At 33.4% G+C, this 16,128-nt stretch overlaps 1 long non-coding RNA gene across 2 annotated transcripts in view; it reads left to right on the forward strand.

Annotated features, from left to right (window-relative positions):
- The window catches only part of LOC110257446, a 421,649-nt gene that overhangs the window by 375,984 nt on the left and 29,537 nt on the right, over window positions 1-16,128 (forward strand). The window contains exon 4 of one of the 2 annotated variants that reach the window (XR_002340034.1): window positions 12,966-13,184. The exons of the other annotated variant lie outside the window; for it this stretch is intronic. This is a non-coding gene — a long non-coding RNA (uncharacterized LOC110257446). Of the gene's footprint in view, window positions 1-12,965; window positions 13,185-16,128 lie in introns of those variants that run through there. 2 annotated transcript variants of the gene reach the window in all.

Consider the following 16,128-nt stretch of genomic DNA (forward strand, 5'->3'; position numbering starts at 1 on the left):
TTTCTGAGCAGGGCAGCTCTAAATGCCACCTAGGGTTTCCAAGTATATGAGTTATCTCCTGCAATGTTGATAAATTCCCTCACACCTTTAAGTTTAACCTTCCAGAGGTCATATAGGTAACCAAGCTGAACCAAGTAAATTTCCTCCTAGGAATTTGGAATTGGGTCTCAGAGACTCAATCATTAAAATAAGTGCACAAACATGGAAATAAGCTGAATTACACAAGAGGTAAAGATACTTAGAACTAAGATTCATCAACTCTTAATGCGGATATTCCAGGAGGCCTGGTTTCCCACCACCCTGAGTACATTTATTTATTTACTTGTTAAAATTATCATGATATAATTTACAGACAAAATTGCAAGATATTTAAACAATGTGATTCGATATATCTATACCTTGCAAAAGTATTCCTCCATTGATTTAATTAATAATCCATCACTCCCATTTTAAGGCGAATACTCTCCCACTCTTCGCAAGTTTTAATCATAAAACACAGTGTTATCAACTGTAGTCACCATGTTATATATTAGGTCCTCAGACTTTATTCATCTTGTAACTGGACATTTGTACCCTTTTACCAGCATCTATTTCTTCCACACCCTAGTGCACGGAAACCACTTTTTTTTACTCTCTGTTTCTGTGAGTTCAACTAAATTTTTTTTAAGATCCCACATATAAGTGACCATGCAGTATTTTTTCTTCTCATCCTTACTTATTTCACTTAGCATAAGGCCCTCGAGGCCCCTTGATGTTGTTGAAAGTGACAAGATTTCTTATCCTCTTAAGGCTGAACAGTATTCCATTGTGTGTTTGTGTGTGTGTGTATCCATATACATATGTATATCACATTTTATTTATTCATCCATCTACAGACACTTAGGTTTCTGAGTATTTTAAATATTCATTGAGTCACATAGGATGTGTATTTTTATGATGTCTGCCTTCTCTATCCTCTCAGTCTGTCCACAAATTTTATTTGAGAAAGGTAGAATGGTTTCCTATTTTTGGCCACCATAAAATTCTTGTAAACTAGACATTCTTATTTGTTGGGTGAAGAAACTGAAGATCAGAGAGGTTAAAAGCTGTCAAAGACTCACAACTAGGAAGAGTCACTGTTTTCACACAAAATAAAAGAATGGCAAATAACATGTGATATCACTTATATCTGCAGTCTAATGTACGGCACCAATGAACCTATCTACAGAAAAGAAACAAACTCATGGACTTGGAGAACAGACTTGTGGTTGCCAAGGAGGAGGGAGTAGGAGAGACTGGGAGTTTTGGGTTTGTAGATATATAACCATCACATTTGGAATGTATGGGCAAGGAGATGCTGCTGTATAGTGCAGGGAACTGTATCTAGTCACTTGTAATGGAACATGATGGAGGATGGTCTGAGAAAAAGAATGTATGTGTGTCTGTGTGTCTGTGTGTCTGTGTGTATGAATGGATCATATTGCTGTGCAAAGCAGAAATTGACAGAACATTGTAAATCAACTATATTAGAAAAAATAAGAATCTTTAAAAGAAAGAATGGCAATAATGGGAGTCATTATTTTTCAAAAGAAAGAAGCACTGGGAGTTCCTATCGTGGCGCAGTGGTTGACGAATCCAACTAGGAACCATGAGGTTGCGGGTTCGGTCCCTGCCCTTGCTCAGTGGGTTAACGATCCGGCGTTGCCGTGAGCTGTGGTGTAGGCTGCAGACGCAGCTTGGATCCTGCATTGCTGTGGCTCTGGAGTAGGCTGGTGGCTGTGGCTCCGATTCGACCCCTAGCCTGGGAACCTCCATATGCCGCGGGAGCGGCCCAAGAAATAGCAAAAAGACAAAAAAAAAAAAAAAAAGCACTGATAAAAATGATATTCATCGAGAATAACGGATTTTTAAAAATTCAACTCCCATAAAAGTGGGGAGGGGATGAATAATTGAATGTTACCTCAGAAAATATATATCCATTGAAGTTTAATAACCAAGATAAGTAAGTACAGTTCCCCTTCTCAGATAGGGCAGGTGCAGTTGCCACCACTGGTTTTCTGTATGTATATCCCCTGGTCTTCAGTGCCCAGGGGGCAGGCATTAGCTCAGGAAGCACTTTCCTACCTTAAGGTGAAGCAAATTGCCATTTTTGATGGCAGTGATGAGAAACCTGCATCAGTGATATTTTGAAAAAGGAGAACATCCGTATCCATAGGATTTCTTTTAATCAGCCTTTGGAAGCCACTTCTCTACAGTTTTATATAGCTATGGTTTATCACTAATTTAATTATGCTTCTGGAATGGATTATGTTTTAATTTTAGAATTCCTAAGGCTTGGTTACAATTTTATGACTACCTTAAGCCTTTCTCAAGGGCATAATTTTTATAGAGTAATCAAGTGCAAACATTAGGTAAGACCAGAGGTCATTCATCCTGTCCTCTCCTTTTGCAAGCAGTACTTTTATAGAGCTCTAAGAAGCTTAGGGGAGTACATGAAACCATTTCCTTTTACTGCTGCAACTGCTTCTCCTATCACACTGCTCATTAATTATGCCAATTACATTTTGAACGGTACTAGAAGGTGCAAAGGGTACAATATGAATCAATAGATGATTCTAGTCCGTGATTGGCCGAGAATTTTATATACCTTTAGGGTTATTTCTGCTCAAAGACAAAGTATCTATAAAAACTACTTATATTTTTATTTTTATTTCTAAACCATCTATATTGAATACCTCAAAAGCTCTGCCATACAGAGCTTAATGGAGTCTTTTATGTTCGAAACATGTATATGCCTTATAGTAAGATAAACTATATGTAAAATAAGAAAATTTCCTCTGTAAACCTAGAGCTTGATAAGGAATAAAATGGACCAACCAGCTTGAAAAAAACAGAACTTTTTTACAGAAAACTTAAGCCCCCTTTGTGTCTCTACCAGGTTGTATTCCTCTCTTGTGACCTAATGGTAATCACTGTCCTCTCCTGAATTGTATACCCATTGTCATTTTGCTTTTCTCTATAGTTTATACATTTTTATGTGTATTTCCACAAACTATTGGTTAGTTTTACATGTATTTGAATTGTATATCTATATAATCACTATAGGTATTATAGTGATTCTTTTTTGCTCAAAAAGACCTAAGTTTTATCCATTTTGAGTCATGTAACATGCTGTAGGTCCATTCTGTATATCATTTATATCATTCATTATTATAACTGTAAAGCATTAGATTATATGATTATGAGATTCTTCATTTACTCTGTTGATAGATAGGTGATTTGAAATTTGTTGCCCTTACAAACAATGCAGCTGTGAACATTCTCATTCAATTGCTGTTGCCACATGCAACAGTTTCTCTTGGGAAATATCTCCCATGTTCTCCATACAATAAATCATAAAAATTCATCAATTACACTGGAATAAATAGTTGGATCTGCTCATAGGAGGGGGTAACTTTACCATGGGCTCTGGTTGCCTGTGGCCCTTTTTCTCCCTGCGGAGGACTGAAGTGGAGAAGATCTTAGGCACTCCTATAACCCATGCATGACATCAATATGCCCACATGATGCCCACTCATGAACTATGACATCTTCAGGAATAAACATCTTAAATTTTTGAATAATTCCAAATAGTTTTTTAGTAATCTGATAGTCATTGCATTGAATCTATAGATTGCCTTGGGTAGTATAGTTATTTTGATAATACTAACTCTTCCAATCCAAGAGCATGGTATGTCTTTCCATCTATTTATGTCATCTTTGATTTCTTTCATCAGTGGCTTATAGTTTTCAGAGTACAGGTCTTTTGTCTCTTTAGGTAGGTTTACTCTTAGGTATTTTATTTTTTTGGATGTGGTGGTAAATGGGATTGCATCCCCAATTTCTCTTTCTGATCTTTCATTGTTAGTATATAGCAATGCCATCAATTTCTGTGTATTAATTTTGTATTCTGTGACTTTGCCAAATTCATGGATGAGCTCTAACAGTTTTCTGGTAGAGTCTTTAGGATTCTCTAGGTATAGTATCATGTCATCTGCATATAGTGGTAGTTTTTACTTCTTCCTTTCCAATTTGGATTCCTTTTATTTCTTTTTCTTCTCTGATTGCTGTGGCTGGGACTTCCAAAACTGTGTTGAATAGTAGTGGCAAGAACAGACATCTGGTAACACCTTGCACCAGCCAGACTGGCCATCATCAAAAAGTCTACAAACAATAAGTGCTGGAGAGGGTGTGGAGAAAAATTCCACTATCACACTGATGGTGGGATTGTCAATTGGTGCAACCACTGTGGAAAATAGTATGGAGATTCCTCAGAAAACTAAACATAGAACTACCATTTGATCCAGCAATCCCACTCCTGGGCATCTATCCAGAGAAAACCATGACTTGCAAAGACACAGTTACTCCAGTGTTCATTGCAGCACTATTTGCAATAGCCAAGACATGGAAACAGCCTAAATATCCATTGACAGAGGAGTGGATCAAGAAGATGTGGTACATATACACAATGGAATATTACTCAGCCATTAAAAGGAACAAAATACCAGCATTTTTAGCAACATGATGGACCTAGAAATTATCATGCTAAGTGAAGTCAGTCAGACAATGAGACACTAACATCAAATACTTTCACTGACATGTGGAATCTGAAGAAAGGACACGGCGAACTTCTTTGCAGAATAGATACTGACTCACAGACTTTGAAAAACTTATGGTTTCCAAAGGAGACAGTTTTGGGGGGTGGGGAATGCACTGGGGTTGTGGGATGGAAATCCTATAAAATTGGATTGTGATGATCATTGTACAACTATAAATGTAATAAATTCATTGAGTTATTAAAAAAACAAACAAAACAAATAGTTTTTTAAAATAGTTTTATCAATGTAGTAGCAGGAAAAGGCTGTTACAATTAAATAGGGATGATTGAAAAGAATTTAATAAATATTAAATTAATATTATTAAGTTAATAAATGACTATTTTTTAAATTGTAGGCAGCTTAGAGAGGAAGGTAGAACACCTTGAGGCTGAAAGCCTCTAGGGGCTGTTATTCAGCCTGGGCCAGAAGAGAAAGGACAGGGGAATGAGCTGCTGCAAAGTCCAGGGTCAGTAGCTGGAGGAGAGAGGCCTCTCTGAAGGGAGCCAGGGAAATAGATACTCTTGATTCTAATTCCCTCACATCTTCTGATCGGCTACTCTCTCCTGCTGACCAAACTCAGTAGAAGCCAAAGGCAAAGAATACCCTCAATGTAGAATATTAAAATCCCCCCTTTAGCTTTCAGAGAAGGAGGGAAGAAAAGTGGACAATACAGAGTAGCAAATTGGAGACAGAGAAGCAAATGAAAAATATCACAGTAATAGCAATTTACACACCTGCTAGAAATGTATAAATGTTCTGATGATTCCAATGCCTGCTGGCACTTTTCATTAGGCAATAGTTATGCATTATAGTTATTACAAAGGTATTATTCCTCCATTTATTTAATTATTTTAAAGTATTCAATAAATCCTATATTTTTACCATAAATATCTAGTCCAGTTCCTGTCGTGGCTACACCAGATCCAAGCCACATCTGTAACCTACACCACAGCTCACAATTGCCAGATCCTTAACCTACTGAGCAAGGCCAGAGATTGAACCTGTGTCCTCATGGATACTAGTTGGGCTTGTTACCACTGAGCCATGATGGGAACTCCTTAAAACAAATTTGTACTCAAATCTGAGTTCTTTAATCACTGCTATTCCAAGTTTACATTAACAAAAGATGGACTAGATCTTTATGGAGAAGATAAGGTATTATTCCTCCATTTATTTAGGTATTTAAAAGTCTTCAATAAATACTTATGAATCAGCAGTAGCAAACCCAACTAGTTTCCATGAGGATGCAGGTTCAATCCATGTCCTCACTCTTGTAGGTTAAGGATCTGGCATTTGTGAGCTGTGGTGCAGGTTGCAGACGTGGCTCAGATCTGGCATTGCTGTGGCTGTGGTGTAGGCTGGCAGCTGCAGCTCCAATTTGATCCCTAGCCTGGGAGCTTCGATATGCCATGGGTATGACCCTAAAAAGACAAAAAAAAAAAAAAATTGTTCTAACTAGGATTGTTCTGATTTTAATAATGACATATACATGCTTATTTTTATTAGAAATGGTTTATTTTCTAATTCTTTTTTCTTTTTAGTTTATTATCATTTTTGTACTTTGATGCATTCATTAAATATATCAGATACTAATCATTTTTACTACATATGCAACAAATATTTTCTCTGAGTTTATAGAGCTCATGAAAATAAATTTTTAATTTTACAATAATGTAATAATTTTTACAGGCTTACATTTATTTTTCAGTGTGTGTGAGGTCCTTTTCTTGAAATCATATTCGTTCTCTAATATTCTTTCTAAATTATCAAAATTTTAACTTTATTCCATCTGAGGATTATTTTTGTATATGGTATGAGGAAGGGATCTAATTTTACCTTTTACTACATAATTAGCTGCTTTTTCCAGGTGCATTTATTGATTCATTAATAATCTATATGACAAAAGTTAACAGTTTCAAATATCAGATTTCCAAAAATGTATTGGGCTGTTTCAGGGTTCTAGAGCATGTTTTATTCCAATAGTTTTCTTGTTCTAACGTGAGCCAACAGAAAATTATCTTAATAAAGATTTAAAACAAATATTGGGCTTTGGTAAAGCAACCCACCCACTTTATTTTTTTATGAAATACTGTCTAGACTGAAACTATCATGTAGATTCTTCTCTGGTGATGGAACTGTTTTATGTCTGCACTGTATAATACAGTGACCACTCACTATACATGTCTATTGAACACTTGAAATGTGGCTTGTGTGACTGAGAAACTGAACTTTTAATCTTACATAACCCTCAGCTACCTTATTGGCTAGCCCATATCATTTAATTCCTATCACACTTTGTTTTCCACGTAAATTTCACAATCATCTTATAAATTTCCACGAAATGCCCTGTTGCAATGTTGCTTCAGACACCATTGAATCAAGAGTTCAAAGTAATTATAACTAAGTTTTTTAATATGGACATTTCCTATTCACAATTTTGGCATATCTTTTGATTTACCTAAATATTTAAAAGTCTCTCAACAAAACTTTATAATTTTCTCCTTGAAGCTGTTATTCATTTTTTATTCATTTATCCCTGTGATTTTTTGAAATTTATTGGCGTATATTTGATTTACAATGCTGTATTAGTTTCAGGTGTACAGCAAAATGAACCAGTTATACATATAAATATATCCATTCTTTTTTTTCCATATGGGTTATTACAAGCTATTGAGTAGCTTTTCCTGTGCTATGCAGTCATATGCATATGATATCCTTCCCCTCCTCACCTCAATGGTTTCACCTATGGGAACCGTAAGATTAGTTTTGAAATCTCTGAGTTTGTTTCTGTTTTATAAATAAGTTCTTTTTATCAATTTTATTAGATTTAAAATATAGGTAATGTCGTATGATATTTATCCTTTACTGTCTGACTTACTTCATTCAGTGTGATGATCTCTGTGTTTATCTGTGTTGCTACAAATGGCATTATTTAATTTCTTGTTATGTCTGAGTAATATTTCATTGTGTATATGTACCGTATCTTCTTTATCCAGTCTTCTGTTGGTGGACATTTAGGTTGCTTTCATGCCTTGGCTACTGTAAATAGTGCTGCAGTGAACATTGGGATGTGTGTATCTTTTTGAATTATGGTCTTCTCCAGATAGATGCTCAGGAGTGTGATTGGTAGGTCACATGGTAGTTCTATATTTAGCTTTTTAAGGAACCTCCATAATCGCTGCCTCAGTTTACATTCCCACCAACAGTGTAGGGGGGGGTTCCCTTTTTTCCACACCCTCTCCAGCATTTACTGTTTGTAGACATTTTTGATGATGGCCATTATGACTGGTGTGTATTTTTGACTTTCATTTCTATAATCATTATTGATGTTGAACATCTTCATGGAGCTTTTGGCCATTTGTGGGAAATACCATATTTAATGTTACATTTTTGATTGACTTAGTACTGATTCATAAATACCGATTTTATGTATTACAAAATTGGCAGACTATTATTTCTGATAATTCATGGGTTTCTATTTGCATAATTTGAAGATGTGAAAATGTAATTCTTTTCTAATCTTTAAAATTTTTTTTACTTTTTATCATTGCATTGACCAAAATGTTGAAAATATTAAAATGAAATATTCTTGTAACGCTTGTAATGATCCTGATTTTAAAGAGAATTGATTTTATCATTTCACCACTTGGCTTAGCGTTTTTGTAAGCATCCTTTACTAAGTAAAATAAGTTAATTTCTAGCCCTGGCTTATTGCAAGTCTTTATTATGAATGGAGTTGAATTTTATTATGGTTTTTCCATGTCTATTGGGATAATCATAAAACATATTTCTGTTAAAGTAATGTGATGAATTTTATCAATAGTTTTTCTGGATCTGAACTAACATTGCATTTCTAGATAAACACAGTGTGTATTTTGTTGGGTTCGGTTTTTTAATGTTTGTATTGGATTTCTGTCTTTTTATATGTCGAGGAAGGATATAAACCTGTAATTTTCTTTCTTAAATTACAATTTGGGCTGTGATATTATAGTATACTAAAGACAGAAAACGTTTCACTTCTTTTTGTATTTTCTGGAAAAGTTTGTGTACAATTGCAATCATCTGGTTTGGAAGTGTTGGGTAAAACATCTCCCTTGGCCTGATACATTCCTTTGTTAGGTATCTAACATGTTACTACATATTTTAATAGATATGAGAAAGTTCAAACTCTCCATTTATTAAGTTACTTGTGAAATTTTAAGTTGCTTTTTTTCTGTAATTTATCTATTTCATATAATTTTAATATTTATTGCTATGATGTTGTCCAAATAGGTAGTTATTTTTTGGTCCACCCCTGCTGTTATATGTGGGCATATCTCTCTTTCTATTCTTTGTATTATTTATTCCTTCTATTTCTCTCTATCACTTTCTCAATTGGGATCAGTCTCGCCAGACTTATTTGTCATTTTTACTCTTCTCCTCAAACTAATTTTGGGCTTGGTTGATTGTCTAAATGTCTTAATTTCAATTTTTGGTATTACTTTGATTATTTTTAAAATTGTATTACTAGCTTTACTTTTATTTCCTCTGCTTTCATGTGGAAATTTTTTTCCATTTTTGCTTACTTTTTAATTTAGGCAATTATCCATATTCAGTTCTTCTTCTTTTATAAAATAATGCTTTAAATTATAAAATTTCCTCTAAATATCATATTCTCTACATCTCATGTACAATGTTTATTAAGCATTGTAATTATTATTTAAATAATAATTCATTTGGTATTTTTTAAATTTCCAGCATTTTTTTCTTTCACCAGTGAGATCAACAGAGCTTTTTTTGTGTAATTTCCCAATGTCTGGTTATGAGGTCTTTTTTTTTTGGTAATATTTTTCATATTTATTATGTTTCTACCCAATTTCGTTTTCATCAGAAAATATTTCCTTATGAAACTAATCATTTGATAATTATCAGTGTGTGAATTATGACTTCCATCTTGTTTTTGTTGTTGTTTTTGTTGTTCTTCAATATGTCAATGAAGGAAATGTGTGTTCTCGAATTTTAGAATGCAGCATTTCATACCATCCCACAGATGTTCCTCAAAAAAAATCAGTTTCCTTACTGATGCTTTTCTTAAACTTGGTCTTCAATTACTGTAACCTTTGCATTAGAATCTCCCCTTTTGATGGTGTTTCTTTTCCATTTTGAAAGTATGCCATTAGATGGATGCAAGTTTAGAATTGCTACATATTTCTAGTGATTTGAATTTTTATTAATAGTTAATGACCTTTCTTATCTCTACTTATTCTAGTAATACTGAAAGTCTGTACTGATAAGATATACATATCTACTCTATCATTAACATTGTATGATGCAATCAGTGTTTATCACATGTTAATCATTCTCTTGATTGGCCATTCCTTATTTTCTTTGCCATCTTTATCAGCTCATTTGTTCTTCCTGAAGCATATTGCTGATAAGTTCCTCCTATAAATGTTTTTACCTTCTCTTTGTATTTTTTTCCATTTTTCCCTGATATTGAAAGATAGTTCAGCAAATGTATAATGTTACCTTAACCATTATTTTTATCTAAGCAACTAAAGATATCATGCTGCAATTTTAATATTTTAACTTTTTAAAATTATTTTTATTTTTTCCATTATAGTTGGTTTACAGTGTTCTGTCAATTTTCTACTGTATAGCAAAGTAACCCAGTCACACATACATATATACATTCTTTTTTTCATATTATCCTCCATCATGCTCCATCATAAGTGACTAGATACAGTTCCCAGTGCTATACAGCAGGATCTCATTTCTTATCCATTCCAAAGGCAATAGTTTGTATCTGTTAACCCCAGATTCCCAGTCCACCCCACTCCCCGCCCCTCCCACTTTGCAACCACAAGTCTGTTCTCCAAGTCCATGAGTGTCTTTTCTGTGGAAAGGTTTATTTGTACTGTATATTAGATTCCAGATATAAGTGGTATCATATGGTATTTGTCTTTCTCTTTCTGACTTACTTCACCTAGTATGAGAGTCTCTAGTTCCATCCATGTTGCTGCAAATGACATTGTTTTGTTTTTTCATGGCTAAGTAGTATTTCATTGTGTATATATATACCACATCTTCTTAATCCATTCATCTATCAGTGGACAATTAGGTGTTTCTGTATCTTGACTGTTGTGAATAGTGCTGCAGTGAACATACAGGTGCTTGTGTCTTTTTTAAGGAAGGTTTTGTCTGGATATATGCCCAAGAGTGAGATTGCTGGGTCATATGGTAGTTCTATATTTAGTTTTCTAAGGTACCTCCATACTGTTTTCCATAGTGGTTGTGCTAATTCCCACCAACAGTATAGGAGGGTTCCCTTTTCTCCACATCCTCTCCAGCATTTGTTGCTTATGGACTTATTAATGATGGCCATTCTGACTGGCATGAGATGGTACCTCATATTAGTTTTGATTTGCATTTCTCTAATAATCAGTGATGTTGAGCATTTTTTCATGTGTCATTTAACTTTTATTGTTGAGAAATCATACATCCACTTAAATGTCTTCTGTGTAGGTAAACTGCTTTCTCTTTGGTTTATTGTAGGAACTTTCCCCAGTATTTTATATTCTATAGCTTCACTACAATGCATACAGGTATTGATTTCTTTTTTCTGTTTATTTCTCTGGGGATATTTAGTTTCTATGGACTCAACAATTAGTGTTTCTTTTTTTCAGTTTTCAAACATTCTAAGCCAGTGTCTTTTCAAACACATCCTCTAATTTTTATTACTTTAATTCTCTATTTCCTGTGACTATTTGTGCCTTATTCATGTTTTCACATAATCATTTTTCTATGCTACATTCTGTTATTTCTTCAGGTAAAACATCTTCTACCTAACTTATTTGATTATTGACTCCCTAACCTACTACTTAATTAGTCCATAGATTTTCTTTCTAAAATAATTATATTTTTCAATTTTAGAAGTTGTAAAAATTATTTCTTATTGGTTTTTATACACAGGCAATTTTATAATTTCTGACCTCATTATTATTCTTTCATTATCCACTTATGCTGTTTAAACATTCTAAAATACTTATTTTCTGTTTTCAATAATGTTATTCCGGTATCTAGTCTTACAGTATCTGGGTTTTGTTGTTATTGTTATTCTCATTCATGTTGATTTGTTTTAACATGTGTTTCATAATCTTTATTTCGAATTCATGTTTTATGAAACAGTTTAAAATGGATTTCTCTAGTCTATACAGTATTTGCTTTTTTGTGCTATTGGTGCAATTCTTTGCATTACCAATTCAGGGCAGATTTAAATTTAATTCTCAATTTACGTTGTTTTTTTTTGGTGGGGTGAATTATGAATTCTAACCTAAACCCACTTGAGAGCCAGAATTTCTTATAAGTTATAAAGGAGACTTTTCCTCCTGTACCAAGGGAATTCCTTTATTTCTTTACCACCTTTCTTTAAGGGGTCAGTTCCCCCCTCTCACCCTGACCCTCCTCTAAGTCACTCTTATGAGAGTTGCTTTTGGTCTTTCCTAACTTGATATAGGGGTTTTGAATTTGATATGTTTTGTAAGCCCTTTGTCTCCTGCTAGACTTGAAAATTTTAAGGACCAATTATGTGGAAACTACTGAAAGATAAATATTGTACCTTGATTTCCTCTGTATTACATGTTATATTGAAATGATTTACAGTTAGGAAACATGATTTTTCTTTTAATATATGATTCAGAATACAGCATACCTAAAGCCTTATAACATCCGCAGGGATAGTATTTCAGAATCAGAAGAAATTATTTATGTGATTGATTTCTGGTAGTTCTAAGGTGTAGAATTCTGTAAATTACTGAAAAGATGACGAGTTACAGGAAATTAAGAGATATGACCCCACCACCTTAGATTCCTCAAAAATCAACTAATGTGGGACAGAAGGCATTTAGCATGTATTAAGCTTAGTATTTAACATTTGAAAAGTATACATTCACTGTATTATAATTCATTTTTTATGATCACATATTTCCTTCTAAAACTGTACTCTTAACAAATTTAAAAGAATAATAGAGGGAAATTTTATTAAGTTTAAATTTGACAGCTAGCAAAGCATTCTGAGTCTTTTTGCAACAGAATTATGACACTTATTTTTCCTAAGTGTCTTTGATTTGAATCTTACATGTTTCTTCTTTCAAAAACCTGGTCAAGTCTTTCGCACTTGCCTGCGTTGCTGAATACAAGGGAGGTCAGAGGCCTTATTAGTCACTGATGGCTCTGATCTCATCATCAGATATTATTTTGGGGTTAAACTTTGCCTTTATCTTATGCTCTTATGAGATATCTACTCCTAAGAGGAACTTGTTAACAACATATATGTATAAATTTGCAAATTGTCTTTGTCTCTTTATACAGAAAATCAGAAGAGTAGGCAAGTGAAATCCATCAAAAGAGAATAGAGACCAACAATACTGAAAAAATTATGGAATGAGAAATCATACTTATTTATTCAGGTGAATTCCTGCTTTGGATGGTTGAAGTCTACTTGGGAAAAAATTGTTCATGTAATTCAGTCTTATTGAGCATTCTCAAATAAATTAAGATGCATATCAATTGTTTAAGAAAATAAATGAAAGTGGCCACACTAATTTTTAAATAATTACTGAGAAGTTTAGGATTTTTATTAGAATTTTGACACTATGTAGGGGTTTCTGAGGAATGTATGAGTTAAAACAAGGGAAAAACTCCATCGTCAGAAGCAGTGTCCATGAAGCATTGTTTACCTTAAAAATGGCATGTGAGTAGATTTTTTAAATACTTTATTTAGATAACAATAAACAGGTTAAAAAAATTTTTGAAGAGAGAACTTAGTGAGTTTGCAGGACTTAGAACCTAATGTGTTTAAAATTTCCCACAAATGACAAATGCTGGAGGGGGTGTGAATAAAAGGGAACCTTCCTGCACTGTTGGTGGGAATGTAAGCTGCTACAACCACTATGGAGAACAGTATGGAAGTACCTTAGAAAACTATACGTAGAAAGAACTACCATATGACCCAGCAATCCCTCTCTTGGGCATATATCCAGACAAAAATCTCCTTAAAAAAGACACAAGCACCTGCATGTTCATTGCAGCACTATTTGCAATAGCCAAGACATGGAATCAACCCAAATGTCCAGTGATAGATGATTGGATCAGGAAGATGTGGTATATATACACAATGGAATACTACTAAGGCATAAAAAAGAACAAAATAATGCCATTTGCAGCAACATGGATGGAACTAGAGACTCTCATCCTGAGTGAAGTAAGTCAGAAAGAGATAGACAAATACCATATGATATCACTTATATCTGGAATCTAATATATAACACAAAGGAACCTTTCCACAGAAAAGAAAATCATGGACTTGGAGAATAGACTTGTGGTTTCCAAGGAGGGAGTGGGAGGGGCTGGGAGCTTAGGGTAAATAGATGCAGAATGTTGCCTTCAGGATAGATTAGCAATGAGATCCTGCTGTGTAGCACTGGGAACTCTGTCTAGTCAATTATGATGGAACACATAATGTGAAAAAAAAGAATGTATACATGTTTGTATAACTGGGTCACCATGCTGTGCAGTAGAAAAAATAGATATATAAAGAAATAAAAAAAAGGAAAAAAATTTAAAAAAAATAAAATTTTAAAGTACATTTTCAGGCTTAGGTCTTTTAAATGGATTTGCCCTCCAAGCTATAGTGTTGCTTTTGTTTTGTTTTGTTTTGTTTTGTTTTTTAATGTCTTAACTGTCCTATAGGCTTCTCAGCCTAAAATCAGCTTCCTCTGAATACTTGTCCCTTTGTTCTTATAGCAAATCTAGTCTAAATGTGATCTATTTTTTCTTATATTTTGTTTATATATAGCATTTCATTTTATATTATGGATTATTATTTTTAAGAACACTATAATTGAAATTTCATATAGTAGTGCCTTTATATAGAATTGGATTACAGTGCTTTTACTGCCATATTAATTTTTCTTAGTTGTAGAAAAAAACAGTTTACATGTTTATCAATAACAAATTTGCATAGTATTTATTATTGATAAATTACTTTACATTCATTACTTATTTAATTTTTAAACCTTGCCTGTAAGTTAGGAAAGACAAATATTGGATTTATAAAATATTGGACAAAAAGACTATTCAGTTTTATTTTAGTTTTACAGATGAAGAAACTTTCAAAGATTTGTTCTTAGGCAGAGAACTAGTTTGTGGACCTTTTAGCATCGTTTTAGGTTATAATGAGGTAGGCTTGAAGAAATTAAAGATTTACTAAAAGCAAAGTTGCATAGCACAGAGCTGACAGACATGTGAAGTCAAGTCTCCTATATTTAATTCTTTATATTATTTTCCATATTATCGTGCTTAATAATAAGTATGATTAATTTGGTTTTACATTTCCAACAAAAAAATTCTTGATTTATTTAGGTAAATCGATCTGGCGCCTCTGTAAGAGATTATGGTGTGTTTCCTCAATTTGATATATACTTTTAATTTAATCTATCAAGTAGAAAGTTGAATATCTCTTGCTATTTTTATAAATTACATGCTGACCTCAACCTTGGATTGAGCGTGTTATAGGAAGTAGGGTTAGGAATGTTTAGACTGAAAATCCCAAATCCTGACCCTTCACTTGAACTGACCTTCATAAGTGCACAGGAAATTTCTTAGAAGATTTATTTCCAAATGAACCAAATTGCTTTCGCAGAGAGGGTGAAAACCTACATATGGGGAATTTAAAATGTATCATAACGTAGCCTTTGTATTTTGTTTTTGTGTCTCTAATTTTTAAACAAAAAGTTTTCCATTACACCACTCACAAAAATTAACTCAAAGTGAATTAAAAATATAAATGTGAGACCTGCAACCATGAAACTCTTAGAAGAAAACATAGGAGAAAAGCTCCTTGAGGTAGATCTTAGTAATGATTTAAAAAAAAAAAAAAAAAAAAAAAAAAAAAAAACCACTCCTAAAGCACAAGCAACAAAATCAAAAATAAGCAAGTGAGACTACATCAAACTAAAAAACTTCTGCACAGTGAAAGAAACCATTAACAAAATGAAAAGAAAATCTATGGAATAGGGGAAAAAATTTGTAAACATATCTGGTAAGGGGTTAATATCCAAAATATGGAAAGATAAAAACTCATAAAACTCAATAGCAAAAAACCCAAAATAATCCAATTTAAAAATGGTCAAAGAACCTGAATAGACTTTTTTCCAAAGGAGATATGCATATGGTTAACACATACTCGAAAGATAGTCAACATCGCTGGTTATTAAATGCACATTAAAACTCATGACTGTTAGAATGGTCATCATCAAAAAGACATGAGATAGCAAATGCTAGTGTGGACATAGAAAAAAAAGGAACCCCTGTGCACTGTTAGTGAGATTATAAATTGCTTCAGCCACTATATAAAACAGTATAGAGGATCCTCAAAAAATTAAGACTGCAACTACCATATGGTCCACTTTTTCCACTTCTGGAAATATAGTTAAAGGAAATGAAAGCACTGACTGGAAAAGATTTCTGTCCA

This window comes from Sus scrofa, chromosome 17 (genome assembly GCF_000003025.6).
Source record: "Sus scrofa isolate TJ Tabasco breed Duroc chromosome 17, Sscrofa11.1, whole genome shotgun sequence".
Lineage (NCBI taxonomy): Eukaryota > Metazoa > Chordata > Mammalia > Artiodactyla > Suidae > Sus > Sus scrofa.